Source organism: Mytilus galloprovincialis, chromosome 5 (assembly GCF_965363235.1).
Source record: "Mytilus galloprovincialis chromosome 5, xbMytGall1.hap1.1, whole genome shotgun sequence".
Classification (NCBI taxonomy): domain Eukaryota; kingdom Metazoa; phylum Mollusca; class Bivalvia; order Mytilida; family Mytilidae; genus Mytilus; species Mytilus galloprovincialis.
Window position 1 is genome coordinate 5,241,086 of NC_134842.1, and position 16,790 is coordinate 5,257,875.

Consider the following 16,790-nt stretch of genomic DNA (forward strand, 5'->3'; position numbering starts at 1 on the left):
GATGTGAGTCTACTCAGATGAGTTGCAAATTGAGTGTACATTATCATGATTATGTTCCGCTAGGCTGTTTTGTCAAAAATATCAGATTTTGACTTTGAAAAATTTGTGAAAATAACAGTAACACTGACTTTTTTTATGCTGCATTTATGGGCATTATGTTTTTTAACTGTGTGTGTTTGTTCGTCCATTCGTCCCTCTGTTCCGCTTCATGTTAAAGTTAAGGTCAAGGGAGTTTTGATAAAGTTGAAGTCCAATCAATTTTAAACTTAGTACACATGTTCCCTATGATGCATGTATGATAATTCTAATTTTGATGCCAAATTAGAGTTTTTGATCCCAATTGCACTGTCCACGGACTATAGAAAATGCTAGTGCTAGTAGGGCATCCATGAACTTTGGAAATTCTTGTTTCTTGTTTCCTATGCCAATTCATAGACTTTTCAAGATACAGAATTAATGTATTTTTTCCTGTAATCATTCATAATTTTACTGCCTGAATTTCATTCATATCCGTACCAGAATTTGTTATTCTTTTAGACATACAATTTCAGATCAATACTCATTACCATTGAATTACACACACATAGGACTTAACCATTGTGCTACGTTAATATTGTATTTTAATTTGTTTTCTTACTATGACAAATTAGTTGTAACAAAGTGAATCCACGCTAGTAACTCGAAGTGAGGTCAAAGTAGGAATAATCCGTATCAAGAGTTTCTCATTTGGAAATAAACAAACAATTGGACAGATCTTATTTCAGAATATAGTTTGGAGAGTTGTATTGTGTGTAGATTGATTCCCAGGTATTGAGACAGATAAGGTATTTCTTTTTCTTTTGTTTGTTGACTTTTAAAAAGATATTTTAACAGAAATTTGATACCCGGAAATTCAGTTTGATATTCTAAATTTAGAGTGTTAAAATGTGTCGAATGGACACGACTTCACTCCGTTTATTGAATTATTTTTAAAACTGTATTAAACGGTGTGACACATACACAATCCAAACGTAATATAAGACTGATAAGTGAAAGTTTAGAGGAAAAAACAAATGACTCATCTTATATATATATATATATATATTGATAAATTATGAATAAACATTGCTGCCAATTATCGATCAAACGAGAAATCTGATTAATAGCTAATTAACGTGTTACAAACCCTGGTACAATACATGCAATATAAACAATTGTTGCACATGTGGTAAACCTATTCAATGTCTCAAACTATACTTGATATAATAGGTCATCACTATAATTTACGGTATAAAAATGAAAGTTCAATAAAAAGCGTTAATTTCAAAGAACATGAGTTCCGAGGGGTTTTATGTTGCTCCGTCAAGTTTGCCAAGTTTTTAAGGGTATGTACATGTATTGTATATTTCCCTCGTTTTTTGCCATGCTGCTGTCAGTCTGTTCCCGCGTTTTTTTTGTTGTTTTTTTTACCTTTTTGGTATATATCGCCAACTTTTTTTTTTATTTGTCTCAGTACGTTTACATTTACACATACATGACATATCTATATGTTAAATATAACTTGGCCGTGTTACTGTTGTAGTAGTTCAAGGGAAAAAAATAATGGCATTGCATTTAATTACCAGTAATAAATTTAGTTTAAACCATCAATGCTTTCTTATTTCCATAAACAAATGTTTTCTTTTACAGATTTTGCTTAGAGTCATCATGTTACCAAAAGATGGCAGCACTAAGAAGATAGTAAGTAAGCTGTCGGCTCATATCCCTGCATTCACAGACATTTTCGATGAGGAAACATTCTACATCTTCTTCATCTGTTTAACCGTACTCACAGTCTCACTGGCAATATATTGTTCAAGAAAACTCACCATAAAGGATGCAGGACATGTGGATTAGAAATTTACCTTCAACGGTGAATTATTTAGTAGTCAGAAGTTCCTTGATGGCTCAGACACTTCACATCACAGCACAATAGACCACCATGATGAACGTTCACAGATTTATGGATTCATGCGAACTATAGGGTGTATTTCGCTAACTTGAGTAACTTATTATGTTACTATAAACCTTTGAGTTTTACTTTATAGTTGTATTAGAAAATATTGATTGTGCGTTTTCCACCTGTCTTATATTTGTTTTTTTTTACCCAAAGTATATGTGTACTTGTGAAATAAGAAGTCAAGTGTGTATGATATTGTAAAGTTAATAAATCAAAATGTTTGAATAAATCTGTTGTACTTTTTAACGAAGTTTCTCAGTTTTTGTCGAGCCTGCGACTTTTGTCGCAGAATGCTCGACATAAGGATAGTGATGCGGCGGCGGCGGTGTTAGCTAACTTCTTTAAAGCTTTAATATGATAACTTTATTTGGTATGTGCGTACCTTGCTAGGTCCTCATGCCTGTCAGACAGTTTTCACTTGAAGGACTGTAAGATGTACATGTCCAACTGGCAGGTGTCATCTGATATTGACCTTATTTTCATGGTTCAGTGGTTATAGTTAAGTTTTTGTGTTTTGGTCTGTTTTGCTTATACTGTATGCAATAGGTCTACTATATTTGTTTTATGGAATGATTGTTAGGTGTACATGTCTAGTTGGCAGGTGTCGTCTGACCTTGACCTCATTTTCATGGTTCAGTGGTCAAAGTTAAGTTTTTTTAGTTTTTTTTTCTAATACTATATGCAATAGGTCAACTATATTTGGTGTATGGAAATATTTTATGATCTATATGTCAGTCGTGCAGGTTTTATTTTACCTTGACCTCATTTTCACAGTTCATTCATTGCTCAGTGTTAAGTTTTTGTGTGTTGGTCACAAAAAATGTCTGTTTTTCATAAACTGTAAGCAATAGGTCAACTATATTTGTTGTATGGAAGAATTGTTAGCTGTATACATATGTTGTTATGTTTATATACATTTGTATGGTCGATCAATCAAGTTCATCGTTTTGATAATTTCTACTTCAATTTATTTTAACTTTCACAACCAAAACAAGAGTATGTATATTCCTGATAGCTGCATTTACTGACTGCCTACCTAACTGTTAATTTAAGTTGCTAAGATGCATAGGGGAATGTGGAGAATAGACAAATTTATCAACATTTATAAACTGTTAATTTATTTTGTAAGCACTGATCACTCATCCTTTGTACGCGGGGTGGGGATGGCGGCATTTTTCTAGGAATATTTTGTTTTATTTTTCAAGCTAGTCTCAATCAAAATAAATTGAGTGTAATGCAAAACGAACTGTCAAATATATACCAACCCTACACCGAACGTTCCCTAAAGCATTAAGGAACATCAATGATGGACAATGTTCTTCATGTGAACGAAACATATATATATACATATGCTGTTAGGTTGAACGATTAGACAACTAAGCGGAAACGTAAATTATAAACTATGAACTAACTTTGTTGAGTGTTTAGTTTAAAAAAAAAATCTGCTGGTGTAATTATAACTGTGTTAACGTATATTTATTTACCTTACTCGGAAAAACATTCATTCGAACAATCCATTGATTTTGTACGACACCATCTGGTATTAATACTATTGACTAATACACATTTAATAACGGAAAGTGAATAAAACCATTTTTTTTTTAATTTTCCTTTAGGTGGTATGAGAGTATGAATTAAAGATAATAGACCATAATAGAATTTGTTCAGACTTTGCCAAAACGTAGTATATATTGACAAATGTTCAAAAATATAATAAAGTGATGGGTCACCGCGCATTTTCTGGAGATACAGGTTAGGCAGCAACCATTTGATTTTCTGGGGGGGGGCTATGGGTTTTTTTTCTGGACAAATTTTTTCAATTTATTTTGCAATCTATTTTTTTCGCGACAAGTCGAAAACAATTTTTTTTCTTTCAATTTTAGCATTACATATAGTGGCAGCTGAGGGTGAAACAAACAATTTTTTTTTTCTCAGAATCAAAAACAAATTATTTTTTTCTCCATAAACTGGAAATAAACTTTTTTTTCCAAAAAAAACCATAACCCCCCCCCCCCCCCCGAAAATCAAATGGTTGCTGCCTTATGACAAAATGGGATAGTGTGTATAGAGTATACAGGAAGCAATATCGTTATGTGATTAGAAGGTAAACTAAATGATATAGAATTGTAAAACAAAATACGTGAGGTTAGATTTTAGAAAATACGTTGAGAATATAAAAGAAAAGATAGGATCACGGCACGTTTTTTCCGACTAAAATACAAAATAGCAAAATTCCATGTAGATTCCGTTAGAAAATCAACTATTTCAAAGTTACCTTTCCATAATATGCAAATTCAAAAAATAAAAATAAAATTGAAACAAAAATAATTTACACTTTTAAAAATATCAATATTTATAAGTTTTTATCTTATAAATATGCTCTTTTAAATGAAAATTCACAATAATTATCTACACTTCTGCCTTTTTTGCTAACTTGATTGAAAATCATGATCTATCAAGCTTCTCTGGTGTTTCTTTAAAATTTACAATCCAAGATCGCGAAAGAGACCATACTACTTTGATGATATTAAAGCATTTGATAATTGCATGGCCAGCTAGCCGGATTGATAATAAGTACATGTAACTAAGCTCGTAAATAAGTAAGTTATTAATTGCACTGTGCCTTATTTGTCCGACTTGACAAATTATTTGTAGTGGGACTATTTTTTCAAGTTGAATATTGGTGCGTTCATTTGTCTGGATACGTAACGTTACAGATCATAGCAACATTATCCCAAACATTACAGTTGCAATAATCAGAGGGACAGTCAAACTCATAGATAAAAAATAAGCTGACAACGTCATGGCTAAAAAATAAAAACAGACAAATAATAATACACAGTTGTATGTGTTATCAGGTGCTTCGGAAGGGTAATCAGATCCTGCTCTACACGTGGCAGCCGTCGTGTTGTCCATGTTATTACAAACCCGGTAAATAATCTAATTCGGCAGATCACATTCGTGGTGAAAAGATTGTTGTTACGATATAAGGAATATATATATATATATCCGATATCATCTTTAATTATTCATTATCCTCACTAGAGACAAAATCAGTATATATTTTGGAACAACAAAGATATAAGCAACAATGGCTTTAAAACCAACCATTTAATTGGTTCAAACGGCTAAAGAGGATGAGGAAAAATAACAACAATAATAATAAGAGGTATGTAGTCTCCAAACCACATTTGGTAAACTTGATTACACCATTTATGTTATTTTCATATGCTTCCTTACTGTTGAACGGGAAAGGGTCTTGTACAGAAAAACGTTTTTTGTACAGTGTCCATGTCTGATTAAACAATTCTTTTATATTGAACTTCGTAAGTGGTTGTTTCAATCTTGGTTTATATGATGAGTTTATTTACAACCACTGGGGTGATGCCACTTCAGGTAGAGTCTTTATTCCTCGACGGTATACCGGCCCAGTACGGCAGTAGTCAGCTCTTCTGTGTCGACATAAATTATAATTGATTTGGTAACAACTATAAAATTAACTATTTACAAAACGTAGAATTTTTGAAATACTAAAGCTTTTCTACATCAGGAATTGATTACCTTAGCTGTATTCTGCAATACATTTAGGACATTTTTGGTCTGCTATGCCCTTCAACTTTGAACTTCATTTTGCCTTTTTTATCGCACGTCACTGATGGATCTTTTGTAAACGAAACACGCGTCCGGCGAAAATACGAAATTTCAATCGTAGTACCTATGATGAGTTATTTAGACCCTGTTAATGAGATGATTTCAAACACTTGACTCAAGCTGGCACTGCATGAGACTCAAACGTTCCAAAAATCGCTAAATCTTAGTTAAATATTATTTAACAGCGGGATTCGAAAACTTCGCGGCTTGAACTGATTTAAAAGCATTTCATTACGTTTTAAATATGTATGTGAAGTAAGCTGCCGGTTTGTTATTCGATATTCGATATTCAATATCCTACCGGCTGCTAGCAATCGGTTCAATATTAAAATTTAGTTGAAAATCATTAAAAAGTATGATTTTCATAGTTAACAGGAGTGAAAAATTACGCCCGCAAATAGTTTTATGACCCCTTCAAGCTGTCGTAAATTCTCGTTGTCCTCGAATATAAACCCTTATATAAGTTGCATATTTGTCTTTAATATGTAATACCGATTTTTATCAATAAAACGACATCAAAGATTCATCAAAGAACTAATTTAATATATATACATGATATAAAAAAATTTATAATTTGCATATACAATGTATTTGGTTTTTAGACATATCGTCAAAATTGGCTGCTGGAAAAAAAGTGGCTGCTATCTTAATTGGCCGATAAAAGTGGCTGCCAGCTTGAGTCTGGTAATTGTACTGTATTATTGGGGAAATATAATACAATAAATAAACAAAATTAACAACGGAAAGATGACTGTTGTACAACCCCAGTATATGTACGTGTTCAACCTTAAACTTGCCGTAAAACAACTTAATTTAACACATAGTACTTGTTACTTTTAATGATATATACCAAACTGAACATTAACTAGTGAGACCTGACACATACAATACTTTTATTGATCCATAATCATATTGACGGGATGTAAGACACCAATAACTGTAAGATCATAACTATGGAATGTTGTTTTGTTATGAATCATTGCGTTGACTTGATTCGCGTTATGTTATAGAGTGTTTTTTTAGTTGTTTTCTACATTTCTTAATGTTTCGTTGTTATTTGCACAGTCTCCTGTTCATTCAGAAACTTATATCTTATATGTATGAACTTTGAGTTGTAACGTTTTTTTGAATTGTCTTAATTTGTATCTATGAATGAGTTTTGCTATAAGAATTTTTATTGGAAAATGGTTTTGACGGCACTTTGTTAACTTGCCGCTTGTTGCTGTCTGTTACGACTGGGCATTAAAAGAGGCTCATATAGATCTAAACGAACACGAATGTTGAAAACATCGCCACATATTGACGTGTCTGTATCAAGTCTTGAACATCGCCACATATTGACGTGTCTGTATCAAGTCTTGAACATCGCCACATATTGACGTGTCTGTATCAAGTCTTGAAAATCGTCACATATTGACGTGTCTGTATCAAGTTTTGAACATCGCCACACATTGACGTGTCTGTATCAAGTCTTGAAAATCGTCACATATTGACGTGTCTGTATCAAGTCTTGAACATCGCCACATATTGACGTGTCTGTATCAAGTCTTGAACTTCGTCAGTAGTTGTCTTATGTCAAATTTTCGGAGAATTTGGTGTTAATGGTAGGTCTTTGATATATTTTATTTATTTTCAGCTCTGCGTTCGGTGGGCGAGTGGTTTAATTAGTCGAACTACTGAATCAATAGCAGAGGCGGATTTAGAGGGGGGCCCAGGGGGGCCGGGCCCCCCTTTTTGGGAAAAAATTTGGTTGCTTATATAGGGAATCACTGAAGTGTGACTGGAGCGGGCCCCCTCTTAGGTCAGTCAGTGGGCCCCCACTTATGAAAATTTCTGGATCCGCCACTGAATAGCCTGTCAACACTGGGATTGTTACTTCGAATTTCGCACGTGACAGGTGCAGTTAGAATTCTATTTCGTCAAAATTATCTCGCCATTACGCTACCTAATTTTTTTAATTGTGAAAAGGGAAGCCATCGAAGGTATGACGCGCTGTCAATTTAGTTCTTGAAAACCTAGAAATTTATCCACAACGCTTCATTACGATTCTTGCAAGACAGTTGTGTTTTAAAAGACAAATGTGTCCACTAGTTATTAAGCATCATTTAATGTACTTTAAGGCCTTTTGTCAACTTAAAACAATTTTCTGATCGGTTATCAGGGAGAATTATCGAAAGTTGGAAAAATACTACAAAAAAAAAACAACTTATCAAATATTTCGTGGAAGGGCAGACTAAATATTTTCAGTGTTTGAAAGATTTTGAGATCAACTGTTAAGTTAAGATCAACTGGTAAAGTCTGTCGTCAGATATTTCACTTGACCCATACATTTCATTTCTTAGTACTGTGCATTTTTAATGTTATTATATATGCCTAAGCATATACAAATAATAGAATCTGAAATGAGATGATGTATCAAATATGTTTGCTTTAAATTACACTTTTTTGAGACAAAACAGTCAACTCAAAGACGCCTGAACATTAAAAGAGGGACGAAAGATACCAAAGGGACAGTCAAACTCATAAATCTAAAACAAACTGACAACGCCATGGCTAAAAATGAAAAAGACAAACAGAAAAACAATAGTACACATGACACAACATAGAAAACTAAAGAATAAACAACACGAACCACACCAAAAACTAGGGGTGATCTCAGGTGCTCCGGAAGGGTAAGGTGTACTCGACTTTCTCTTTTAAATGAGATATTGCCCATTTTTAGGGCAGAGATGCAAATTTATGCTTTTAAACGATCATTTTTTTTTATCTTTCTGTGGAATTTGATTGGGTGGAATTTATGCTTATGGACAAAAACGATTCACATGTATTCGTACCTACCACAATCGACTGTTTTGTGAAAATTTTTAAAGTTTACAAATATCTCGAAGTACCATACTACAATTTAAGTAAAAAAACGTATAGAACATGCAAAAAATCCTAAATAATGCATCTACATTAAACTTTTAAATCCCATAGAAATAGATGTAAACAATTCAAATATAAGAATAAGAATATTTATTATTCCAATCAAGGGCCCTTGATGGGCAGCATAACATGTTCACATAAAACAATACATCATGATTTGTAACAGAAAAACATTTTTATAAACTAAAATGAAACATTAAAAAAAAGTTCAGACAGATGTTATTATCTTCATGCTATAAAAATCATATACATTTAATTCCAGGCAGGACCAGAACCATAAAATCATTACAATTATCATTGTTATTACATACATTAAGTAACATTTCGTCTAACATCTAGACATGTAATAATATAGCTCCCTATATATTTAAGTACAGACAAATTTTCATTAGTAAATAACCAAACAAATTTTGCCTCATTTGAAAGATGTATAAAATTAGGACAAATACAGTTTATCTCCTTGAAAAATATATCCCTATCATTTTTGTATGCTGGACAACTAGTTATAAAATGTTGTTCATCTTCAACCAGATTTAGAGTACATTTCTTACAAAGCCTTTGGTCTCTTTCTATATATAATGTTTTATACCTGTCTCTTTCTATTTTGAGATCATGTGCACTGATTCTAATTTTACATATGGCACTTCTCAATCGAAAATCGTTTAAAGATAGATACATTTCTTTCGAAAAACAAGTTTTAAGTTTGAAATAAGTATCTAATTTACTACTCTGTGTATCTGTTCTTTTTGTGTTCCAAAATTTTACAAAACTATTACAAAGTTTTTGCTTGACTGACTTGATAAAAAAGTTGAGCTTTACCTCCAAATTATGAGTATTCAGCTTTTTGAAAATGAAATGTATGGATGAATACCAGCGTTCAATATTATTATTAAACATGTTTTTGTTACACATATAGGTATCATACAGTAAACCATCTTTCATATTCTTTATTCTAAACCAATATTTTAGCATTGATAATACAACTGAAAAATATAAAGGGAATCTACCAAGCTCTCCTAGCAGAGCTAGGTTAGAAGACTTTTTGTTTACACCTAATATATACTTCATATATCTTAAATTGGATTTATCTAAAAAATCATTCATATAAATGTGCTGTAATAAATATTCACTTTCTTTCTGGCATGCTGCAGAGCTAGTTTTAAACAAACCTGTAATTTCACTGCCATACATTAAAATGGGTTTTTTGTATGGTCATATATATGTAATAGAGTAGAAATACTTGGATTGGAAGAGGATAAAGATCTTTGCAATTGAATACAGCTTTTAGTGATTTTTTTTTGTATAATTCTTCCTTTCCTTGCTTAAAAAGTCCACTTGATAAAAATTTATCGCTGCGAGCAGGGTTATATATACACCAAGTTGACCTTTGATACCTTTTTTAATAAAGAGTTCTATTTCTTTTGTTTATTTCAACTGGATGTCAGTCTGAGGTTGGCTTGGCTCCAATCTTAATTGACTTGGATTGTCAGTTTTCCTATTTTCTCCGTTCACCACGGCTTCCACCAATGAAAACTGACCACCACGAAATAACATAATTATTATAATGCTGAAAGTGGCGTTAAACTCCAATCATTCAATCAATCTATCAATTAATTTCCAACTCCTTTTTTAGACTCGGTTCGTTTAAAAGCTTTTACCTTCTTGATGGCTTTTGGTTTTTGTTTCGTAATGTTTCTGATTCATTGACGTATACCCCTCATCAAATTTGTGAAGATACCTGCTTGTTTTCTGCTCTTTTGTAGGATTGTGGTCTCTTTCACACATTCCCAATTTCCATTCTCAAAGTTAATTGACTAAATTCTAAAGGCTCCCATTTGGAACTCTATAAAAAAAAAGGTACACACATTCTATTCAGTATGTTTAAATCTTTGAACAGTATAGAAAATATACCTATAAATATATATAAAAACTTTTTGAATCTTTAGTTAAACCAATTTTAATGTACAATTCAGAAATTTGGTATATGGACTACTATGAAAAAATATTAAAATCTGAGAGTAGAGCAGCAAATAATGATAAAGATTTTGATTTACTAACCACAATTGATAATAGCTTTATTGAAAAAGTAAATTTAAAATTTTGCAAATCAATTCTAGGTAAATGTAAACAAGAACTATCTTTAAAAAAGATATCCGACGTATTTAAATTTGAGTATATGTTTAAATCTATCATTTCGATAACCTTCAGAAGCACAAATATGCCATTTAAATAACGTTTTCACTGTTTGTGTTCAGTATTCTCGGTCCTCTAATCTTTCTGTTTACATTCACCAAAACCCCGCGGAAATCTCACATGCGTAGGTGCGTTCTAAAAGTCATGTACGTTCGTACAACAAAGTTTACATTAAAAATTATATAATTGTCCCGAATAAACAGCTGTCACGGATGCAAAGAGCTATTGGAGAAACAATTATTTTAATAAAAATATAAATCTTTGTAAGATCTAGTTCAAATATTTATAGTTTTTCACTTGCTTTCCATCACGATATAATTAACGAGACGTTTTTTCAAACACAACCAAATCACCCACCATGACAGCATTTTGTCCAATCACCATACACAAGAATTGCGGACAGCTCAGCTGGATGGCCTTATCAACTATCCCACAGAGAGCAGTTATCATTGATTTTTTTTTAACGTTGTTGTCTATGGGGAATTATGACCACTAGTTAGATAAACGAATACTTTGCCTATACTATATATATCATATAAAATTAAAAAATTATAGAGATTGCACCACTTTTACAGCTTTAAAATGGTGTAATAAAATTCACTTTATCTTGAAATTTACTGGTGTCCTCATCGTGTTGAACGTTGGGATATCTTCTGGTTGAATATAGCAAATACGAAGTATACATGTCTAATAAAAAAAAATCATATTTAATTCATTTTTTATTGTAAATTAAATTAATGAATTATACAGTATTGACAAACTGTTTTCCTTTCAAATGGTACAAAAATCATCATTATAAAATAATGTTTACTGTTGTCCCTATGCTTTTAAAAGTGGAACTTCATAATTTTTGTTATGCATTACAACGTAAATTCAGACAACTACGATTGACCGTATTCAACATGTTCAAAGACTAATTGTGGTTGGTGTTATTTAGTTGAATTTTTATGATGTGATTTTTTTAAATTTTTTTACATCCATTATTAAATAATAAATATATCTATTTAGGTTTTAAGCAATACACTAATTGCTGTCATACCAAAGAGGTCTTTAAAGTAACATCAAAATTAAGTATTGTGATTCTGTCGACATCTTTGAGAAAAGTACAGAAAAGGGATGTTTTGTTTTTTTCTAAAAAGAGGCTCTGTTTAATTTAACTTGTATAGTTTCGAGTAATAATAGCATTACTTTGTAATGAATTAATTGAATACACGATGATTGATTTGTTGAAGAAAATTGGTTACATTATCTGAAAAAGTAAATTGAAATAGAGTATATCATGATAAAACGTTACTTCAAAAAGATGGCAACGTGAAATTTTACTGTTATTCAAAACATATAAAAAAAGTATATTCGTTTTGTTTTATGAAAAAGGTAGCCTGTTATTTTTAGGGGGTATTGTTGTTGTCATTATATGAAAGAGCTCAATGGGGTAAATGCAAGTATTTTGAATGTAAACAGTAATATAGTATAGCGTCAAAATCATTGGTACATGTAGGATATGTTATCTTTATGTTCTCATTCGTTCATTGATTTAATTGTTTAGAATATTCATAAAATGTCGTCTGATAACAAAAATGACAAAATACATCGAAAATTCTTTTTAAGCAAATCTCCATAATTATCGATCTTATATGTAAGTATTATATAATACTTCCATGATCTAAACTGACTGCAATATAAACACGAATGTGTCAATATTTACATAGTATATAAGCGTTCCATGGGGACAAGACAAATCCTTTCCAATGCTGTATCACAAATGAATACCATATGTTACTATTTTATCTTATCATGGAAGTATTATATTGAAAATAAAGTATTTCACACACAAGCTCTTGTTGAGTGTCCCCCCTTTTTTCATTTTATTTTGGTTAAGCTTTATTTGAAAATATTCTTTTTCATATTTCATTTTTTTCTTTCTTGTAAAACTCTTATTCTGGCGAGTTAACCATACTTATTTATATTTGTTGTCCTCTATTCTTTTGTATAAGAGTATTCTTATATCTACACATAAGAATATACAGATGGTTATACATAAAAAAAAAAAAAAAACCCGAATTTTATTTTAAAGTGAAAATAAATTGAAAAACGTTTAAAAAAAAGGGAATATTTTCAAAAATTGATTAAACAAACAATAAAAATAGGGTGACTAAACGAGCACCTGACTTTCATGTGTCATGACATTTCCATTGACAAATGTTTTGCGCTTTTAGATATTTTGTTTCTGTTCTGAATTATTTTCGTGTGCTTGCTTACAGAGTGAGACAGCGGTTGTTGGGAATACTCAATAAAAAACCTAAGATAGGTTAGTCTTTCCTAAATCATAACAATTTTGTGTCAGGATTTCTGTATATTAGCGGTCATTACTGGTTCTTTGTTTATAAAATGTATTAAATTTCTGTTCCGTGTATGTTTGGTAATAATATGCGATTCTCTCTAAACTTACGAATAAAGAAGATTTCCTACTTTGTGTTTATCACTGTTGGATTAATAAGGTCAAGTTGAGTTTCGAATATTTGTGAATAAATTAATGAATCATACTAAACTCCAAAAATTAAACACATAAATGAACTAAAATTAAAAAAAACACACAAGACTAACAAAGACAGACCAGGAGCTCCTGACTTGGGACAGGCGTAAAAACGCGGCGGAGTGAAACATGTTTTGTGAGAATTCAACCCTCGCGTTATACATTGTACCTCTGGCAAATGTAGAATAAAAACTTGTTGATACATTTGTCTTAAATAAAGTATACAGAAATAACAATAAATACATATTTAATCAAATAATTTTCACATTCAATGACAAAATCAAACTTTACAGCTTTTCTCTATTCCACAACTATGGTTTTACACCGTTACTTTTCAAATACAATTTTAGAGAATGGACGGTCTGTATCATATAATCTTCTTGTTTAATTTTATTAAATCAACAGTTAATTTATTATTGATCTCTGCTTCGGAAATTTCTTCTAAAATCAAGGATCATTAAGCTTTATTTCACTGACCTAGAGTTTTTCAGGTCATTTGTCAACGAATTTGAACTTTTTCATTAGCCTTTTTCCCTTTCTTATTATTGGTTTGTCCAGAGTCATATATATGTCTCTGGTATGTCCATCGTTAAGGTCTCAGTGGCAAAACTTTTTCCTAATTATTTATTTTCTCGCAATTCATCTGTTTATCGTCATAGTGGGGTTCCTTCTAAAATCTATTGCGTCTGAAATTAGCGTATACATGCTAATAATTTATCATTTATTGTAAATAAACGCGATATGCCTAACGGCAAAGCGACATCTATTGGTGGGGTGTTCGTTTAGGGGAGTTATCTTTTCTTATCTTCTGGTCACCAGACGATGAGAACAATATGGGAACCAGAATAGAAAATTCATACGAGTTATCTCGCCTTGAAATGTCCGTAATTCTTGTACATGAGAAAGGATTTTCGAGCATGCGTATTCTGTTGCCATAGTTAAGCGTCCTTAAGTTCAAAGGGCACAAACCGAAACTATACCGACTACGTCGCAAAAAGCAGTAAACATTGTGTTAAGGTCAGAGTTAGGACGATATCCAATAGATGTAGATGTAAAAGTACAAGCACTAAAATATTTAGCAAGAATATCTAACATTAATAAAAGTTAATCCTTTGTTATATGATACATACTGCACAACAAAACTATTGGATGAAGCAGGAACTTATTCTTGGTATACATTTTGTCAACAAATAATTCATGAAAATAATAAAGAATTATCAGAGATCGAAAATATAAACTTTATACAAGAAAAATATAAAATAAAAAAACACATGAAGGAGTTTATACAAGAAAACTATAAAAAGTTGTTCTTTGCGAAATTTAACTCTTTAACGGAAAATAGTAAATTATATATCTATAGTAAAGTTTAAAAGATTTATGAAATTTAACCATTTTTACTTAAAAGAAAATAACTTTGAAACCAGGAAATGCTTTACTAAATAAGGGGTAAGTAACCATATTTTTGAAATTGAAAGGGGGAGGTACAGAAACATAAAATGAGAAGAATGTTTATGTCAATATTGTTCTTTAAATAAATAAGATGTCGTAGATCATTTCTTTTTTAAATGTAAACAAAATGAAAACTTGAGACTTGAATTCTTAAGAAAAAGTAAAAATATCTATTCAAATATAAATGAGATGGATAAATTGGATAAATTAATTTTATGACTTTCATGTCCGTCAGTTATGCGGTATGCGGCTCCATTTATAAGATAAGATAAGATAAGATATTTTTATTTCCAATTATGGGCCCCAAAGGGCATAAACATTACAACATCAATAATTTTTTTCATAATACAATACAAACAATGAGATAATAAAAAAAAAAAAAAAAGTTAAACGAGAACTATTTAAGTTCTTAAAGAATACGTAGATAAAGAATCTATAGTATGTTTTTTTTTTTAATACTAATGCATTTTATTGCAAGTGTGGTTGATATAGATAACAAACAAGCAGCCCAAAAAGAAAAAAAGAAAAATAGATATCCACATATGTATAGTACACAAAAAGTTGGATCAATTAAATATATAATAATTAGCCAAAAAGAAAGTAGAAATTAAACATGTCCATGACTCATCCTGTGTCAGCAGCAAATAGGAAAGCATTATGGTTTCCTAAAGGCAGCTGACACCAGGGGGCGATACCTTATGGGCCATAGGCATGTAAAATGTGTGTAAATGTCTCTTTCCTACCTGTATCAAAAGCAAACAAGGAAGCATCATAGGTAACTTGAATGCAGTTGATACCAGGGGACGATGCCTCAAGGATATAAGAGAACATTTGAATAAATAATATATCTTAACAATTATTTTTTTTTTTTAATCGGCTAGTATGTTTGTGATATTCAGATGAATATAATTTTCTATGTCCAATCAATTGTATATACACACATAGATTTCCTTTAACTAATCTTCACTAAGGAAGATGTTTGTATATAAAATTACATATTATTTTAAGTAACTCAACATTTTCTACACTAAATAACCAGATAATTTTGCTTTGACTGTTCATATGATTAAAATAAGAATTATATTGTGCAATACTAGCTAACATAAAATTTCTATCAACCTCAAATTTGTTACAATCAAATAGAAAATGAGCCTCATCTTCGACAGTATTGGAAGAACATTTATTACATATTCTGTTAATTCGGGGAATACCCTGATATCTACCTAATTCTATTTGTAATCTATGAGAAGATACACGTAATTTAGTAAAACTTCTTCTAAGTTCAAAATTCTTGATCAATGTTAGATATTTTTCAAAACCAAAATTTGTTTTATATAAAAGGTAGGTTTTCAGTTTACTGTCTGAAAATTTAACTATTTGTTTTTTCCAACAGCTAATAAACAATATTGATAGCTTGGTTTGTATATATTTCTTAAATTTGTATAAGGATTCACAAAATGGAGCATTAACGGCATTTGTATAGTCAATACCAAGTATTTTAAAAACAACATTTATTGAACCATACCATGATGTTATATTCATGTGATGTAGTGTCTTTGATTGTGTATATGCCTCTTTTAATAGAGGAAAATTATTACCTAAATTCTCTAATCTATACCAGTACAATAACATTCCTTTTATAATATTAAAATATATTGGAAATCTTCCAAGTTCAGATAACACTGCAGCATTTGTTGTTTTCTTGTGTACCCCAAGTATAAATTTACAAAATTTTATATGAAGTTTCTCACAGGGTAAACCTGAATATAGTTTTTCAAAAGATATATCTTCCTTCTTACATTTAGAGGAAAGAGAATTAAACGTCCCCCATATTTCGCTACCATATAATAAAATAGGTTTTACAGTGTGGTCAAAAACATGAATACTTGTTTTTACATCAGGATTAAGTGATAAAAGATCTTTCCTTAATTTGAAATGAGCTTTCAGGGATTTTTTGTATAGTTCATTTTGAGCATAACTGAATGAACCAGATGAGCTTAAATATAAACCTAGGTATTTGTATTTTGAAACACATTCCAGATTTATATTCTGAAATGTGAA

General features: G+C 31.0%; 1 long non-coding RNA gene across 1 annotated transcript; it reads left to right on the forward strand.

Moving 5' to 3' along the window:
- Window positions 1-359: 359 nt before the first annotated feature.
- LOC143075012 (uncharacterized) lies at window positions 360-2,224 on the forward strand. Its single transcript, XR_012978209.1, has 2 exons — window positions 360-824; window positions 1,669-2,224. It is a non-coding gene; the product is annotated as an uncharacterized LOC143075012 (long non-coding RNA).
- Window positions 2,225-16,790: the final 14,566 nt, after the last annotated feature.